This window comes from Uranotaenia lowii, chromosome 2 (assembly GCF_029784155.1).
Source record: "Uranotaenia lowii strain MFRU-FL chromosome 2, ASM2978415v1, whole genome shotgun sequence".
NCBI classification, from domain to species: Eukaryota; Metazoa; Arthropoda; class Insecta; order Diptera; family Culicidae; genus Uranotaenia; species Uranotaenia lowii.
Genome location: NC_073692.1, coordinates 281,739,623 through 281,756,134, shown reverse-complemented (window position 1 = coordinate 281,756,134; position 16,512 = coordinate 281,739,623). Strand labels below are relative to the sequence as shown.

General features: G+C 38.1%; 1 protein-coding gene and 1 long non-coding RNA gene across 4 annotated transcripts in view; one reads left to right on the top strand and one right to left on the bottom strand.

Moving 5' to 3' along the window:
- Positions 1-16,512, bottom strand: part of LOC129744564 (speract receptor) — a 161,373-nt gene that overhangs the window by 92,767 nt on the left and 52,094 nt on the right. The gene's annotated exons all lie outside the window — the stretch shown is intronic.
- Positions 6,471-7,593, top strand: LOC129744565 (uncharacterized). The gene is made up of 3 exons (XR_008736944.1): positions 6,471-6,653; positions 6,732-6,770; positions 6,852-7,593. It is a non-coding gene; the product is annotated as an uncharacterized LOC129744565 (long non-coding RNA).

The following is a 16,512-nucleotide window of genomic DNA, read 5'->3' as shown; positions in this document are numbered from 1 at the left end:
CGGATTCTGCCGTTTATTCGTGCCCACGACCGTCCAGTAATGTTTTGGCCGGACCTCGCAAGCTGCCAATAACAGCAAAACGGTTATGGAATGGTACGCAACGAACGGGGTCAGCGTAATACCGAAGGACCTCAACCCCCCAAACTGCCCCCAGTTCCGGCCGATAGAGAAATACTGGGCAATCACGAAGCGGAGGCTTAAGGCAAAGGGAAAACTTGTTAGGAACATGACTCAAATGAAGAACTGGTGGAATCAAATCGCCAAAACGGTGGACGAAAAGGGTATGCGCCGCCTAATGTGCCGTATTACGGGAAAAGTACGAGAATTTCTTCGAAACAGCAATGAATAATTTTTTTAATTTTTTTTATGAAAGAGTAAAGAAAATGCTACATTTGTATGAAAAACAAATTATGAATTCGTTAATAAATGACTGAACTACACGCAATTGTTTGTGTTCCAATATTAAATGAAGCAGATTTTAGTTAGTTCTGCTGATCATAATTTATGCTTTCTTACCGAAAAGATGCCGTTTTCTTGTGAGTGTCGACTCGGCTGGTCGTGTAAAGCTATCTTTTGATCTGTTATCCGAATAATTTAATTTAATTCGTGTTTTAGATAATGTGTAGTGTATCGACTTACTGGGTACAGATGTTTGCGAATAAAAATCCGTTTGTCTAGTGTTTTTGGTATTAATTTTCCACAGCATCGAACTTTTAGCACTTTTTTTTTTTTATTTGGATGGATTTTAACTTCTAAAAGTCATTCATCCCTAACTTTTAGCACGGTCTTCACTTTTCACTTATTTTGTTTTGATCATGTTGTGATGTTGTGTATGTGTATTGATGGTGTAGTTTTTTTTGTGTGTACTTTTATTATCTGGCAGTTCGCTTATTTTTCCGAGTTATTGGAAAAACGTTGGCGTATGAAGAGTTGATGTTTTCAGTGTCTTTCTTAATGTTTACTGTGTTTTTAGTTGTTTTAATGTGGCAACTTTCCAATATCTTCATTTTTTCCTGATTGTTTCCCCTGTCGATAATCCTAGCTCCTTCGATGTCGAAGAGGTGGTGCGTGGTGATTTCGTGATCCAGAAGTGCCATTTGTTGACTCAGCTCTGCAATTGAGTAGTCTGTTTTGGTGTATTCAAGTTTCCATAAACGTTTTAATTCGTTTGTTTGACATCGATGTTGGGACATTTGCTGCTTCAATTTCACGCTAGTAAGTCCTATGTAGCATGCCTTACATTTTTCCCCCATGTTTTCATCGCTTGTTTCCGGTTTCTCTTCTCCATTACATTTTATTTTGTAGATTACATTTGTGTTTCCCCATATGGTGTTTTATCTTTGACTAAAGGAAAGATCGGTCCAATTGTTTTCATTTGTTTGCTAACGATTTTTATGTTTCGATAGTCGTTTCGAAAAGTTTTTGTTATCTGCATCGTAAGATTGTCGATATTTGTAAGAGAGCGATATTTTATTTGCTGTGTATTATCGCTTTCTGTCATAGCTGTTCTTGACGATAATTTTGCGTTTAGTCTATTGAATGTTCTGTTTATTAGTGTTTTAAGGTAATCATTTAAAATTAGTTGTTTACGGATAATATGTTTAGCCTGGATTACTCCGGAGTGTGAAGAAAACTGTGTGACTCGTTTAGCAAAAGATAAAGCTACATTTACCTTTTGGTGAAATGGGTGGTATGAATGGAAGTTAAGAAGTCCCGAGGCAATAGGTTTCATATACCAGTCCGTTGTGATGTTTCCATTAGCATTCCTGTAAAGCATCATGTCCAAGAATGGTAATCGATCGTTGGATTCTAATTCTACCGTAAATTGGATATTTACGTTTATTGAATGATTCATTAATAGACTCGACTTCATTCTTAGGTTGAAACAGAAACAAATCGTCCACATATTTCTTAATGTGTGTAGATGTGCATGAGCTTTCAGTTATGGCATTATCCAATAAATCCTCTAACACGAGTGCACTGACTGAGTTGTTCATTGGATTTCCCATCGTACAACCCGATTGTTGTTTTTAGTAAATTATTTAACAATGGTACCTGAAATAATTGTCTAAATTGAAGTTCTAACCCATTCCTCACAAATTTTCTCTACCTTAAGGCGATTAAAGGTCGCCATGTTGTTGTTGTTCAATTTAAGATAAATTCTTTAAAGTTTCCTATTCTACTTATGGATTAACCGCAATTAATTATGATCGATTGTGAGCAACAAATTATTGGCTTTAAAATTCTCGAAATGGCTCGGGGTGCTACATCGTATTTAATCACTAGATCAAATTTTTATTTCAAGATTCTAGAAGCATCATCAAATAAATCCACTTATCCCTTTTGATAAGCTCGTTATTTTTGTCAAACGCTTCAACAACTCTCATCCTGAAATTTTTCTCCTATTTGGGTCAAACATGACCAGCAGTTTTCGATTCGAGAGTTAGGAATGGAAGACGAGCAGCGAGTATGATAACGACTGACGTTTCAATCTTTGATTTGAAGGATACATTCCCACTGAAAAAATCTCTTCTGAAAGACTAACAATGAACCTTCCCATCGAAAATGACTGGACGTCAAATTAATCACAAGTTCCTTCTTTCATCATAATTCTGATTCTTCCCATAGAAAGATGCTTATTTGGGTCATACATGACCTGCAAATAATGTGCGTATCGAATTTTACCGCCAGGAAGCCAAGTAGAGTAACGATTATGACAACGAGCAATCCAATGGTGTGCTTCAACCATGACACAAATCTGCCTCCGAGTAGTCCTCCGGTAAGTTCCATTACGCATAATAGACCCTGGAACCATCTCGGCACAGTGGATTCTAATTGAATTTCGTTGTTCCGTCGTTTTCCCACTTGTTGAACCACAACGAAAATCGAAACTCGAGTATTCCGCCCAGCTTTCCCGGAGCATGACAGAAGGGTGCCGGCCGGGAAAATCCCACAGAATAACACACAGTGGGTATAACACTAAACGTGTCACAAACTTCCGAGACACATAAACGATATGGTTTTCCCTCCGGTTTGGTGTAACCCAAGTGGAAGCAATGAATTCGTTCGCTCAATGGAAACACGCAAGGGAATGTTGCTGCTGGTGGATCGACCATTTCCGATTGGATCCTATGTTTGATATTGACAAACCCAAGTTTTATGAAAATTTTGTCAACGATTGTTACTTTTTACGTCATTAAACTTTTAAATGCTAGAATTTATTGGTTTTCGTTTGTAATTTAGAGCCATTTTCATACTGTAACAAATTTTTGCAAAATTTGAAAGAGTCCTTCTTGCCTTTATTCTATGTCACCAGTAAAAGCAAAACAGACACGATTGAAGGGTTCTTTCCCAACATAACTTCGTAAATTGTTGCACTTGACATGGAACCCTCTCCCGTTCCTATGATGTGTGGATTCACATGAACAAAATTGTTGTGCCAAAAATTTCACACTTCAAATCACTCAAAATTGGGCCCTCAATCAGAATAAGTAATGTTACGCACTGCAAAAACTTTTCGGTTTTCCCTTAAAACCTTCTTTAAAGACTCAAGTACACGTGCCGTTTAGTCTCTAACGAATGTGCCGCCAGCCAGTAGGAAATTTGGCCAATTTTCCATCCAATTGAGATAACGTTCAACCAAGTTCCTAGTGATGTTTTTTTTTCTTCTATTTTTTCCCATCATTACTTGCGTCGTCGTGATGCAATTTGAATCGGCTCAAGTCACCCCCAGAAGGGTCTAATAAAATGGTTATTTTTAGCATTATTCGTTACAATCCATTGCTGACCCAATGCGGTGGCATTAAACTCGGTCCGTTCATATTCCGGCCGGGCAGCAGACGGCTGACAAGCGGACGGTTTCCGTTTCCCTACGCCTCGCCTCGCTTGGTTTCGATTCCCGATCGAAATGGATCGGTGCCGGCCAAAGAGACAATTTTACGTAAACTCTGATCCGGTCGTTCTCATCAAATTGTTATATATTGACTGTGAAGAATGTGTCGTGAACTGAGTGAAGGCCCGGGGTAGAATTTATATTGCGCATAAATCATAGATTAATGCTTTAACAGTTACGATTCAAGAGGAGCATTTATATTTATATTTTTAATGTGTGAAATGTCGGCTAGCTGACAAATCATGCGACGGATTGACATTGAAATTTTGCATTTTAAAACATCAATGCTCTCGTCAAATTAAAAAACTGCTGCGAAAACATGAGAGCATATTTGAATCGTCAGGAATATTGACTTAACGAGAATGATACTGTCTTTAGAGTCTTGAAATGTTCAAACCAACATCTCTACCCATTTTAGAGAGTTGTGCATTAGACTGAGTCGATTTGTGGTCATTTTCGAATTTCTCAAACCCTGGGGTCTCAAAAGCTTCGTTTTGGTCCAAAACTCATCCATGATTTTTTGCAGAATTTTTAAGTAATGTTTACATGAGTAAATTTGGACTTTTAGGTTTGTATGAGAAAATTGAATATTTTGTACTGAAAAATCAACATCATTTTTGTTTCTTCTTTGGAACCGAACCTGCTAATGGTTTTTGTGCCAATTTATAAATTTCTTACAGGAAATTTTCCGCTGAACAACTTTGTCGAAGACCGTAAACTCATATCTTATTAGACAAAAAATTATTAGCTGTTTAACAGGGGTATGTCTTTTGGCATTGATAAGCAATAAATTCAATTGACACCACTGCTTGTGCCCCGCGAAGTATTGCGTGAAAAGTAGTCATGCAATACCTCGCAAGGCTCACAACAGTGGTGTCTATTGAATTTATTGTTTATCAATGCCAAAAGACATACCTCTGTTGAACAGCTAATAACTTTTTTGTCTAATAAGATACGAATTTACGGTCTTCGACAAAGTTGTTCAGCGGAAAATTTCCTGTAAGAAATTTATAAATTGGCACAAAAACCACCAACTGGCTCGGTTGCACAGAAGAAACAAAAGTGATGTTGATATTTCAGTACAAAATATTCAATTTTCCCATACAAACCTAAAAGTCCAAATTTACTCATGTAAACGTTACTTAAAAATTCTGCAAAAAATCATGGATGAGTTTTGGACCAAAACGAAGCTTTTAAGACCCCAGGGTTTGAGAAATTCGAAAATGACCCCAAATCGACTCAGTCTATTGTGCATACGTAAGAACTTTTAACTATACAAATCACACACGACGTATTATAGGACACGACAGGCAATTTAGTTCCTTTTTTCCGTGAATAAGAAGCTTAAGTGTAGTGTCCTGTAATACGTCGTGTGTTATTTGTGCAACTTCTCTACTTTTTACAAAATCTTTTTCCAAAGTTTATTTTGATTTATCACCCAATCATCAGTTGCAGTGATTTTGAAAACAAATATCTTAAAAACAGTAAGAATGTTTTTTTTTCTTCAAACTGTTGCAGTACTTACTTATTTAATGGTCCCGCTTGATTCTCCGGCGCATAGGGCCGTGCTAAAAAGAAAGACATCCACTGTTGACGATCCGGAGCCAGCGTCTTCACTTGATCCCGGTCAACATTCTCGTCGATGGTTTGGATTTCGGCCGCTAGGCTTCGCCGACACGAGTTTCTGGGTCTGCCTCTCCTTCGATGTTCCTCTGAATTCCATTCAAGCGCCTCTCTGCAAATCTCGTCCTCATCTCTTCACAGCGTGTGCCGAATCCATCTCCACTTACGTTCCCGAATCTCGATTTCAAGCGCTTTTTGATGACATGGGCGATGTAGTTCCTCATTTGAGAACCAGCTGCCAGGCCACCAAGCGCTGATGATACACATTTTGCGTCGTCATCGCATATGTGCATCAAGTTTCGCACCCGTACAGCAATACGGATTTGACCACTGATAAGATTTGACGTTTGAGTTAAAGATTTTTCGGACATTGACTTCGAGACCTGCTGCCTTGGAGCTTTCGATGAGGTCGTCAAGTTTGCTCTGCATATCCGGTTGTGTTTGAGCGAGCAAAACAATATCTTCTGCCAGGTCAAGGTCGTTCAGTTGCTCCATTGTTGGGATTCCACGGCAATCCTCGGTTTGGTGCACAGTCGATCACAAAGTCGAGAGTCCAGAGAGTCCTGGAAATCCGTTGATTTGTTCCAGTGTGATTCGTAGCGTTGTGATGTGGTCCAAATATGATCGTCCTGAACGGAATCTAGCTTGTTGCCGTCGGAGTTTAGCGTCGATTTTCTCGTGGATCCTGTTCAGGATCACTTTGCAGAGTACTTTGAGGGTTGTACAGATCAACGTTATGCCTTGCCAGTTACCGCACTCTGTCAGATCTCCTTTCTTCGGGACCTTTACGAGAATACTCTGCATCCAGTCGGCAGGGAATGTTGCAGTATTCCAAATGTCAGAGGAAAGACGGTGCAACATTTGTGCTGACAAGGCTTTAAGCATTTCAGCAGCACAGCAAAAAAAATGTAACGCTAGCCGATGTAATTTCTGGGATCGACGTATTATTCACGATTTTCGCTTCAATATTACATCAAAATGATGTTCACAACGAGAACAGGTCATGTAGTGTAATATCAAAAACTTCTATGTAATATTGCATCAAGTAGTCAATGGTATTTTCAACTGACGTTCAAAATTTTATCAATATCAAAAACTGTGAAACGGATTGCGGGGCTCAGGAGGATTTGTTCTGCTGGTAAGTACTATCAAAATTCTTGAAAATTCTTAGCAAAACCACATCTCCGAACTAACTCTCATATTTTTTTGTTTTTAGGCTATTGGTCCAAATCGCTAATCCCAAACAGATTCGAAGGTTTGTAACATCTGGATATGAAGATAAGTATTTTGTTATGTTCATCCTCCCTGTTATTTTTTTAAAATTTAATCCTTACAGAAATTATCAGTTTTGATTTGCAAACACACGGAATCGATCATCCAAAGGACACGAATAGGAATCAAATGGAGCCTCTAGAGTATATATTTTCTGATGTGTGAAACGCTGACCAAAACGTTATTCATTCTTCCATTGTCGTGCATGAGGCCGAAACTCGAGTTTTGTTTAGAAGTCGATCATCGAAAAAATCTAAGAACTAAGAAAGTTTCAAAACAGACGAAGAGAATTCATGTTATGAACGTGTCATCCTTTTCAGAAGGTTAATCGACCTTTTCAAGAAAGCCCTTTTTTCCGGACAGCCCAAGAAGAAACCTTCTCGTTTAAGATTAAGATAATATTGTCCAGAGAATGTAGATGATAGTTTAACTTATATTGTTAGGCTCGAGGTTTCTCAAAAGACAAAAAATGTATGCAAAAATAAAATTTCAACCACCAAGCTCAGCTAGTAAATGATAAATCATCAATTTAAAGTTTTTTAATCAATGTAAGTGATGATGATTTACTTTTCTAATCCCTGTGCGCATAGGTACAAACCAAAATCTGAACTTTGATACTTAAATCCTGTTTCGAATTAAATACGAATCAATATCAAGTTATACAAAAAGTCTAGCAAAATCTAAAGTAATAACGACTTGCAGTCGCATCAGTAGCCGTACCTATATGTATTTGTTGTATGCCCGAATACGTCTACTATGTTACATTCATTTCGTATAGTTTCTGTACATCAAATGAGGGCAATAGCTTGTACATCAAAATGATGTAATATTAGGTACCATTTGCGACTCAAGTTATGTGCACGTTTTTGATGTAATATCACAATACTTTTTTTGCTGTGAGGAATGCAATCGATCCCAGGTGCTTTGTTGGATTGTCGCTTCTATTTCAGCCAGCGAGGGCGCTTCCGAGTTGACGCCATTTATGCGGCTTACTGTTGGCGCTTCGAGCTGCGGGTTCTGTTAGCCATCGCTATTCGTGACTCGGAATAGTTGTTCGAAGTGCTCAGTCCATCGCTTGATCTGATCTGTTCGATCGGTCAATAACTAACCTGCTCGGTCTTCCAGCGGCATTCTAGCATTTGTCCTTGCACCACTAAGGAGGCGAGAAATGTCATAAAGTAATCGGATATCTCCATTGGCGGCGGCTCTTTCTCCCTCTTCGGCTAGGGAGTTTGTCCAGGCTCTCTTGTCTCGTCTACAAGCTCGTTTAAGTGCCTTTTCCAGCTTTGCATATCGTGAGCAGGTGGCTGCTTTAGCTGATCAGGTACATGCCTGCTCAATTCCGACTTCGAATAAAGATTCGATCATCAACCATCCTCCAAGTTTCATCCGACATCCATTCTCTTCTTCATCCACAAAATTTACCGAGAGTACCATGGCTCGTCGTGATGAAGGCATTCTTGATTCCACACCACTGTTCTTCGACTGTTCCGTCTATCGGCAATTCCGAGGCTCGGGATTCTAGCTGTTCAACGTATGCCCTTTTCATCTCTGGGTTCTCCAACCGGCGGACGTCGTATCGACACCCGACTTTCCTCTCGCGCCGTTGGAGACGCGCAACTCTTAGTCGTATCTTGCCAAGGACGAGATGATGGTCAGATGCAATGTCTGCGCTTCGTTTGTTGCGGACATCAAGAAGGCTCCTTCTCCATTTTCGGCTGATGCAGATGTGGTCAATTTGATTTTCTGTTCGGCCATCTCGAGATACCCAAGTGACCTTATGTGCTGGTCGATGGGGGAAGAGCGATCCATCGATCACCATGTTGTTGTTGCCACAAAATTCTACAAACAGCTCTCCGTTTTCACTCATCTGTCCTAGGCCACGGCGCCCCATGATGCGCTCAAGGTTCATATAGTCAGAGTCAATCTTTGCGTTGAAGTCGCCCAAATGGATTTGAATGTCACCCTTCGAAATTTTCTCAACCACGCTGTACAGTTGACTGTAAAACTGCTCTTTCTCCTGCAAATCGGCAACGTAAGTTGGCGCATAACACTGGACCATTATAAGGTTTCTAACCAGTTTTCTAAATCTGGCTACGATTATTCTTTCGTTCATCGGTTCCCATCTAATGAGGGCCGCATGGGCCTGCGGGCTTAATAGAAAACCAACTCCTCGTTCCCGAGTAGCGAGTTCTCCTCGTATGCCAGAGTAAAGCAGGACATGCCCGAACTGTGTCTTGTGTTCTCCAGTGTAAGGCCAAGCAAGTTGAGCCAGCTTGCCTTGTTGAGCAAGGGTTAAAACGTTGCAAGTTCCAATTCTAGTCCGTGTTTTCATGCTAAAAGTCGTCACCCAAGTTCCAGGCGGTCATTTCTTTCGGATTCCGTAACAATTTTTTAAATCGGGAGCAGTAGGTTGTTAGCCTAAGGTCCCAATCCCGCGATGGGGCTGCCATCTTGGCGGGCGGGAGCCGCATTTCATAAATTCAGCCGCTCGCTACGAGGCAGACGCTGTTTGAGCCGCCCCTGACATGGAGAACAGACGCTCGGTTGTTGTTGCACGCCGCCCCTGACCTGGGGAACAGAAGCGTGCGACCACCTTCTCAGTCTGCATGCGACCAAAGCATCCACCGGGGTTGGGTACCCGATCCCAGCCGGTACCACGGGGAGGTTGAGATAGGAGTTGTGAATAAGAGGTGATATGACCACTAAGGGGCCTCGTGTTGCACATTGCCACAGGGTGGCAAAAATCTATGAATGTACTTGTTCACGTAGCCTTCATGTGAAAATTTTTTTTGCACGATATTTACTCCTGGCCATTTTAATAAAACTTACATTTGTTATTTTAAGAAGAGAAATCACCGTGAATTTGCTTTTGAAATCTTCGTGTGAACTGTTATGTAGTGAATGTAATGCGTTGATGTAGGTTTTATTTTGGAAGAACGAGTCAATCAGGTGGGCTAGTTTACTTAAAGGTATTCCGGCATCCGTGTATATACCTAGCCAGCTGGAAACTGTTTGAACAACCATTCTGGAGAATGGTTCTTTCAGGCAATTAAAATTCTGGGGATTTTTCATTCTGGGCAAAAGTTTTCAGGTAAATGGTGTACAACCAGTCATTCATTTCAACTCTTTAACCCTCACCGATAAAGCCGCAAAATAAGTTCACGTACCTACATTCGTCATATTTAAATAACAGTACAATTGAATAAGTCCTCCGTGGTCTTCAAAAAATCAACCCCATTTATCAAAGTATGTCATCCTTTGAGCCGCGGTTTCTCAAAAAGCAGAATATTTACATATTTAGTTACCTACCCGAAAAAACCAGCTGCACAAGGAAAAGGAATGACGTAGATTAGGGTGATATTTCTACCGTCCAATGATTTTCCTTAACATTGGGACAAATCAGAAAAGGAAAAGAAAATCAATGAACCTGCCACCAGTCGTCTGGTGAATAAACTTTAGGGATTCGTGTGCCACAATTCAGAGGGCAAGAAAACATAATTGACTGTTAAGGTGGAAGGGCTACCCAAGTAACACAGATTATGCCAACTAGCATTAGGAAGTTTTATCATGGTTTAATTATGGCATTTTTTGTGCAGCTCGTTTTATGGCGGTTTTATTATGGTCATGCAGAATGCTTATAATTTTTTTTCGACCATATGTTTTCAGATGGTTTTGAAAACGCTAATAAAACTTTTATGAAACATGCTGTTTTAGTTATTTTGAAAGAGCTGTGAATGCTTTTTTTAAACTATAATAAAACACAAACCTAGAAGTTTGCTCCAAGCTTTCTTTTGCATGTTCTATAATAGCACTCAGTGCATGATTATTAAACCGCCATAAAACTTAGTGACAGTTCTCGATCAAGATCTCAAAACAGGACACGCTCAGATTAGATAGCACATATTTGAATTGGAACTCCCATTTTGACACATTTTTGGTAAGTTATGCGTGTTGGTTTTGAGTTAAAATTTAAAAAAAATACATCTTTGAAAACTTGAAATCACCGAAAGTGGTATGAATATCTTTACAATATGAGTATTGAGTGAAAGGGCCCAAATAGTAGGAAAAAAATTGTTGCTTGACGCCATCATTAATTCAAGATGGCGGCTTCCGCTTTTATTTTCAAAGCTGTAAATTACTGAAAATATCGTGAAACCTTCACAATATGGTTATTAGGTGAAAGTAATAAACGAGTAGAAGTCAAATTTCGTTGCCCGTCGCCATCTTAAATCCAAGATGGCGGCTACCACTCAACTTGAAAATACTGTAAATGACTGAAAATCGCATAAAACCTATATTATAGGGGTATAAGTTGAAAGAAATCAACCGGTAGAAGTTGAATTTCGCTATCTGACGCCATCTTGAAATCCAAGATGGTGGCTTCCGCTAAACTTTAAAATGTAGTAAATGACTTAAAATGACATGAAACCCAGGTGGTAGTGGGTGGAAGGGCTTAACGAGTAGCAGTCGAATATTGCTATCTTACGCCATCTTGAAATCCAAGATGGCAGCTTTCTATAAACTTTAAAAATGCTCTAAATCATTGAATATCGCATGAAACCTCCAAAATATGGGTGTTTGTCAATTGGGATAAGCTATAAAAAGTTTATTTTTGCATTCTGTCGCTATCTTGAAATCCAGGATGGTGGCTTCAGCTGAACTTAAAAATACTGTAAATGAATGAAAATAGCATGAAACTCCCAAATATATTGTATTGGGTGCTAAGGCTAAATGATAGAAGTCAAATATCTCTTTTCGCGTTTCTCTGAAAATCTGTAAGTGACTGATAATCCCACAAAAACCACCACAATACAGACCCCGTTCGTTTTTGGCAACATTCGATTTTGGCAACATCGAATTTGGCACATGTGCCTAAATCAGACGGTTAACAGAAACAACATAACCTTATAGTTTTCACTAGAATAAGACCAATACAATTTAAACATAATAGCATGATAGGAATAATAGAATAACATAAATGGCAAAAAAAAACAAAAACTATAAACAAAACAAGAAAAGTGCTAAATGCATTAGAAACATAATGAAAAAATAATAAAAGTGATTTAAAATTACCTAAATTGTCTTAAAATGGTAGTTTTAATGTAGTATTACGTGAAAAAAGTTCTGTTCAAGCGATTTTCATTGATTAACAGTATTTTAAATTCAGTGAAAACTGCCATCTTGGATTTCAAGATGGCGACGGAAAGAAAAAAATCGACTTCTCGTTAAGCCCTTTCACCAAATACCCGTATAGTGATGGTTTAATGCGACTTTTTGTCAGCATTAAGTATTAAAAGTTAAGTGGATGCCGCCATCTTGGATTTCAAGATGGCGTCTGATAGCGAAATTCAACTTCTACTCGTTTAGCCCTTTCACCCGATACCCATTTTGTTGGGGTTTCATGCGATTTCAAGTCATTTACACCATTTTAAAGTTCAGCGGAAGAAGCCATCTTGGATTTCAAGATGGCGTCAGACAACGAAATTTGACTTCAACTCATGATTTATTCCACGGGTCATTCAAAACCAATCCCTTTTCATTCAAAAAGTCTGTCCTCATTTAATGTACTAATGATTAACAACTCAGAAATGAGGAACTCAACCTTAGCGTGTAATTGGTTGGCTTGCGAGAGAAACGTCAAATCGTAGCTTTTTTTGGGGTCATCATTAAACCATAATAAAACTATGAATTGACTCACGCCATGTTGGTTGCAAAATCGAAGGGCACAAAATGACGCCATGTTGATGGATTCACAATGAAAGCATTGGAAAATATTTTTTCAGGCCTTTTTCCATCAATTCCATCATGATTGACCATCAGATTTAACGAGGCGCATTTATTTTAAGATACTATTTCATATACATTTTACCTAAAATCTTGACTGGCAGTAGAAAAGAAGCTCAATATATGGTTAAAACATTGGTTTTTTTAGCTATTAATTTTACCAGATCATATCTGAATAATGCAATCATCATTCATCAACCATTATGGTTGCTGGAAAAAATAAAAAAAAAAACTCCGAGAACTGACAGTACCGAAAAAAAAATAAAATTTCTAACATGTTTTATAATAGCTTTTTAAAAGCTTTGGTGACCAATATTGATGACCAACAATTATATGCCTCGATGACGTTTCTAGGGTAGGGCCAAATAGCCTGATTTTGGCTTTATTAGAGTCCAGGTGATGTTATAGAATGCGCTTTAGCTTTTTATGAAGATTAATGCGATAGTCCAAACGATATTTTGCTGACCATAATAAAGCTTAAATTGTTACTTGGGTACACAACAACAATAAAAAAAAACCAACAAAAAAACCAACAACAAAACCACCCCACGACCACTCGTTGAAATAATTATAACCTCTGTTTATTGACGTCCCCATTCTCGTACCCAGGTACCTAGTACGATAACAATTGACCTCCATTTATTTTATAAGCCACCAACTGGAGACCGGCAATGGGTTTGGGAAAGTGAAAGTATACAGACACAGAAATCAGAACAATTTTTAAACATTTATTTTTAACGTTAAATTAAGATATCCTAAATTTTTCTATTGTATGTTTGACTCTAAACTTGGGTAGGGCAACTTTAACGCAGATATGCATTTTGTAAGTAATTATTAAGTATAGTCTACATTTTTTTCATATAGCTTATGCGTTCAACATACAATATCTACAACATGTATTCAGTTGTATCACTAAATTTATGACCAATCGCAATAAACAAACAATATTTCACTAGCTTTAAGCTATTTTTGGGGTGTCGAATATGATAACGTTCATGAGTACATGTTACTATCAAATTTGACAACCTAAAAACATCCGTGTAGTCTTTCTAATCACTTAATACAATATTGGAAAGCTTCTAATCCAAAATCGACTGTTTACGTTTCGATTACCATAAACTGGGTCACGTCTCTTCGCTAGGAAACCCGCTCGTTCAGAACACACATGTTAGTCAGTTGTCTAGCTTATCTTTTGCGTACGCGTCGCGCATGTGGAGCATCGAGTTCCGCGCATAGTTACCGCCTGGCCCTGAAAATTCATTATGGATGTGCAATCAACAACGGCGGCACTTTTTTCGTTATTGATAAGCGTGTAACTAACTGAACTGAGCGAAGATACCTAATTGACATGGCCCAGATATGGTCGTCGTGAGTGATCAATTTTTCTGAACTGAGGAACTAGAAAAAAAATGACACGCTCATTGTTCTGGTTTGGCGCATGTACCTACCTACTAAATACATCGATCATGCAGCAGGATAACAAATGTTTACTTCCCAAGCAACCAAAAGTCGCATAGATACTTAATCTTGTGCATTAAAAGTTCACATTTGGCTGAGTAAAAGGTCCTCGAGAGAATTGAATATAAGTGCTTGAATCGGACTTCTGAACGAACATGAAAAGTCTATAAAAGTAGCATAGAACAATTTTGTGCGTTCCAAGTACCTTTAATAATCCAGGATTCAATTTGGACTATCGTGCGTCGTTACGAACTTCTTACAAATTTTTGGTTCCATGAAGAACTTCTTACGAACTTTTCGGTTCGTTGCAGAACTTGTTACGAACCTTTTGGTTCCATGAGGAACTTCTAAAGAACTTCAATGCAAACGTATAAATTATATTTAAAAAAATAAAAGAATGGCTTGTTTTACTGTCTCCGTCGGCGATTGTAACAAAATTGATGTTAGGAAAAGAACATTGGAATGGAAAAGTCCAGGAACATAAGTAAATGATACTAAGGGAAAACTTTACTAAATCCAAAATAAGTCTCTGCACCAGCTTTCCACAAATTCTAAAGTTTTTGAACATTAATAATCCATAGTTTAGTATTTGAGCCAAACAAACAAAAAAATTAAATTTTGTTTTCATAACTTATAAATTTAAATTATATTCACAATCTTACTACATTTCAAAGTTTTTGACGTTTTCCACAGCGATTCCGACTCTTCTTATTTTCCTCCTCGATGAAAGCAACTCTCACATCAACCGCAACGACACATACAGCAAATAATATATTAAATACAACAAACAGCTAGTATCAAAGGGGAACTCATTTATGAACACTTTTCTCAATATCTAATGCGCAAATTTTCTGTTGTGAAAAGCGTGGAATTCTGTTTTTGATTTTCTCCTTGGACGAAGAGCTGACACAGTAGAAGCAGAACGGCTTCCCCAGCACCTAGAGTAAGGTCGTCACTAGTTGGCACCGACTGTAGTTTCTTGCGACCGGAAACACTCAAATCATCAATTTTTTTCCCAGATACATTTTGAAGAATTGCGATTGTTTGCTCCTATCAAGTATCTAAAATTTTCAAAATTATCGTTAGTAAAGCAGTACAAAATAAAACTCCTTCAAAAAATCATACTTTTTCACGAGCTCAATTTGGCTTTCATTTTCTCTTGTTGAAGATTCCGCAGCACTTGATTGTCGGATGTTTCTTAAAAGAACTTGTTGATTCACCGCTTGGAGTTATTTCTTTTCCAATTAGAATTTTAAAGAAAAAGTAAGGCACACATATCACACAAAAACAAAACCAAACTTTGGAAAACTTACGTTTGTTTTCGAATCGTGTGAGCCTGGTTTGGAAGAAATTGATTGATCATTAATGAATACAAATGTTTACATTTTTTATATTTAGCCTACTATGGAAAGGTGATAACATGAATCAACTTTAAATTGATGTTTAAAATCACTTCCATATAAGCATTGACCATGGTACAGAGGTAGCGTGTTCAGTTCTCACCACGAAGGTCCAGGTTCAAATCTACAAGCATATACACATTGTAAAAGTAAGTATGAAATTCATTTAAAGGGAGGAAGTATGTAAAATAGTCCTACACAGATTTGAGAACATGGTAGATTCTAAATTAAGTAAATATACATGAAAGCGTTATTTTTTTTCTTTTTCTGTTTTATTGATGGTTTCCAGCAAAGGCTGAATAGCCTTCTACTCAGCTTTGATTATAGAACTTAAAAGTGTGGATAAGAACTTAAATTTTCAGCTGAATAGAATGCTATACAGCGCTCAAGCAGGGCTGAGTAAGCTTTTAAGAGACTGTTTTATGGAACTTTTGGTTACTTGGGCTTGGTTGTCGATTGAATGATAACAATCAGGTGTATGAGTCGGCAAATCAAGCAGCTGGTCTAGGGCGATTAAACCTCGAGTTCTGTCTTTTTGAAACAAGATTGAAATTTCGATTTGATTTCATTAAGTATATTTTCACTCTGTCCTATAATACGCCATACAAAGTAGGAGAGATAAGGGCATAATGGCCACCTTAGAAAGGATGCTGATTCAACCATAGAAAACAGCTATAATATGCGAGTTACATCAACGTTTCGTGTTCAGACACTAAAAAAATCTTCTTCAAAACTGGCTGAAATTTGAAAAAGAAGATAAAAAGGTTTAAAATGCATTTTGAATTTTTTTTTTTTGCCGAAAGCTGCAAATCAGTCCCTGTAGGGGCATAATAAGAACTCTCCCTGGGGCAGTATAACCACCTTTAATCGTGGCACGATGAGCTTTTTCTACCGTAGAATCTACCAGCGAATCAAACTTAATGAGTCAACTGAATTATTAGGCTCCAGCTCGACTAGTTTTATATAACGATTTGGCCTATTGGCCTTTTCATCTTTACAGAAATATTAAATAATAACCAGCTAGGTTCTCAAGTGACGATATTATAATTTTTGAGCACCACCAAATAAGCTTTTATGACC